Below are 3,064 nucleotides of genomic sequence, written 5' to 3' on the forward strand. Positions count from 1 at the left end.
CACAGATGGACTCCTGGACCCATGAACCTGAGTGTAGGATAGGAAGTTTAGGTTAGGATGTGGGGAAGGGGGAATATCTGAGGGGACACAGATGGACTCCTGGACCCATGAACCTGAGGGTAGGATAGGAAGTATAGGTTAGGAAGTGGGGAAGGGAGAATATCTGACGGGACACAGATGGACTCCTGGACCCATGAACCTGAGTGTAGGATAGGAAGTATAGGTTAGGAAGTGGGGAAGGGAGAATATCTGAGGGGACACAGATGGACTCCTGGACCCATGAACCTGAGAGTAGGATAGGAAGTATAGGTTAGGAAGTGGGGAAGGGAGAATATCTGAGGGGACACAGATGGACTCCTGGACCCATGAACCTGAGAGTAGGATAGGAAGTATAGGTTAGGAAGTGGGGAAGGGAGAATATCTGAGGGGACACAGATGGACTCCTGGACCCATGAACCTGAGTGTAGGATAGGAAGTGTAGGTTAGGATGTGGGGAAGGGAGAATATCTGAGGGGACACAGATGGACTCCTGGACCCATGAACCTGAGTGTAGGATAGGAAGTGTAGGTTAGGATGTGGGGAAGGGAGAATATCTGAGGGGACACAGATAGACTCCTGGACCCATGAACCTGAGTGTAGGATAGGAAGTATAGGTTAGGAAGTGGGGAAGGGAGAATATCTGAGGGGACACAGATGGACTCCTGGACCCATGAACCTGAGGGTAGGATAGGAAGTATAGGTTAGGAAGTGGGGAAGGGAGAATATCTGAGGGGACACAGATGGACTCCTGGACCCATGAACCTGAGGGTAGGATAGGAAGTGTAGGTTAGGATGTGGGGAATCGGGAATATCTGAGGGGACACAGATGGACTCCTCGACCCATGAACCTGAGTGTAGGATAGGAAGTATAGGTTAGGAAGTGGGGAAGGGAGAATATCTGAGGGGACACAGATGGACTCCTGGACCAATGAACCTGAGGGTAGGATAGGAAGTATAGGTTAGGAAGTGGGGAAGGGAGAATATCTGAGGGGACACAGATGGACTCCTCGACCCATGAACCTGAAAGTAGGATAGGAAGTGTAGGTTAGGAAGTGGGGAAGGGAGAATATCTGAGGGGACACAGATGGACTCCTGGACCCATGAACCTGAGTGTAGGATAGGAAGTGTAGGTTAGGAAGTGGGGAAGGGAGAATATCTGAGGGGACACAGATGGACTCCTCGACCCATGAACCTGAGAGTAGGATAGGAAGTGTAGGTTAGGAAGTGGGGAAGGGAGAATATCTGACGGGACACAGATAGACTCCTGGACCCATGAACCTGAGAGTAGGATAGGAAGTATAGGTTAGGAAGTGGGGAAGGGAGAATATCTGAGGGGACACAGATGGACTCCTCTGTGAGGGAAAAGTAGGTGTAAGTGGGGTTAAGGTTGTTCGGGCAACCAGGAACCATTAGCGAGTTACGTTGCGCGCGCGCACACCCCCCCCCCCCCTCTGGCGGGCTGGGGCAAAACTAGTTCCTGGTGTCCGATTTGTTAAAGTTTCTACTCCTGGTAATATTGACCTTACCTGGTGTGGATTGAAGTTTGGAGAGTCACTTCGCCTCCACTCTTCTCCTAATCAGGTAGGGTGATCTACCAGGAGTATTACTGTTTGTTCTTTTCTAGTGTTTGCTGGTTACCAGTAATGATTTTGGCATTTATCATTCTTTTTCTTTCTTAAATGTTATATTATCATGACTATGGGTAACCAGTTTTATTTTCTCTTATTTGTCAGCTCTGTTCCTGGCGTGGTCTTCCAGGATAGACGCCAGATAAAGGGGCAAGACGTGTGTTAATAATACTTATTAACATTATTCTACAACTACCGGCCCTTACCTATTCTACTTGTGCTCCATCCAAGTGGTAGGAGATTCCAGAACATCGGATTACCATCTGCCCAGGATAACCTACATAAATAACATCAGAGGAACTATCTAGGGCCATACCTACTCCTACCCAACTACAAGAACTGAAGGCCATTTTTTTTTTTATTATATTTAAATTTTAAGTAAAATTCTCAAAAATCATTTTTCTTGTTTTTCCTAAATCATTTCTTTATTTATTTATTTTTCCATTAGTTTCTTTTGTTCAGTTGGAAGGCGTTCCACTGACAATGGCGACCTTGCCAGGATCCGACTCTTGAAGCAACATCGTCCTGATGGTTCAACTGGTTGTGAGTATAATAACATTTAAGATAGAAAAGGGTGAGTTAGTTGAGGTGTCAAGTCATTACTGGTAGTCTAGTTGACTTACCGTTGTTTGGTTCTAAGGTTCGGTTTAGAAGTTTACCTATTTGTTGGACCTGGGGAACTTTGATAATAACCCCTCCTGTGTGAACCGTGTGTATTTTGCTTAGTGAAGGCTATTGAGCCCACAAGTGTATTCTTCCAGGGAGAAATATTTATTTCATTTTCTACTTTAGGAAGTTTAAAGTGTGCGGACTGTGTCCCTCTTTTGTAACAGACGTTACTGTTAATTTTAATTGTCAGTTGAAGTTGGGTGCTTAATATTTCTTTTTACAAGATGGATTCTTTAGATTTCTGGTTGAAAGCTGGAAAGGAAATGGGATTTACTGGACAAAGCCTTGATAGTTACATTACTGCTAAAATGGCTATTGAAGAGAAAAAGGAACAGGAAAGACTAGCTCGAGAAGAAAAAAAAGAACAGGAAAGACTAGCTCGAGAGGAAAAAAAAGAACAGGAAAGACTAGCTCGAGAGGAGAAAAGACTAGCTCGAGAAGAGAAAAAGGAACAGGAAAGACTAGCTCGGGAAGATAAAATCGAACAGGAAAGGATAGCTAGAGAAGACAGAGTTCAGGCAAGAGAGGTAGCCTTCAAAATGAAGGAAATTGAAGAACAGGCTAAGCAGAGGGAGTTAGAACAATCAAGGTTGGAATTAGAAGCCAAGAAGATAGAACTATCTAAACAGAAAATAGATGAAGGGGTACTAGAATATCCTTCCCAAGAACCTAATATTAGGATGCCACAAATACCACCTTTCTCAGAACAAGATGACATAGCGGCATAT

The 3,064-nt window shown here is 44.6% G+C and overlaps 1 long non-coding RNA gene across 1 annotated transcript; it reads left to right on the plus strand.

The window, feature by feature from the left end:
• The first annotated feature begins 1,524 nt into the window (after window positions 1–1,524).
• LOC138851903 (uncharacterized) lies at window positions 1,525–2,062 on the plus strand. The gene is made up of 2 exons (XR_011391488.1): window positions 1,525–1,620; window positions 1,773–2,062. It is a non-coding gene; the product is annotated as an uncharacterized lncRNA (long non-coding RNA).
• The last annotated feature ends 1,002 nt before the right edge of the window (window positions 2,063–3,064 follow it).

Source organism: Cherax quadricarinatus, unplaced genomic scaffold (assembly GCF_038502225.1).
Source record: "Cherax quadricarinatus isolate ZL_2023a unplaced genomic scaffold, ASM3850222v1 Contig2710, whole genome shotgun sequence".
NCBI classification, from domain to species: domain Eukaryota; kingdom Metazoa; phylum Arthropoda; class Malacostraca; order Decapoda; family Parastacidae; genus Cherax; species Cherax quadricarinatus.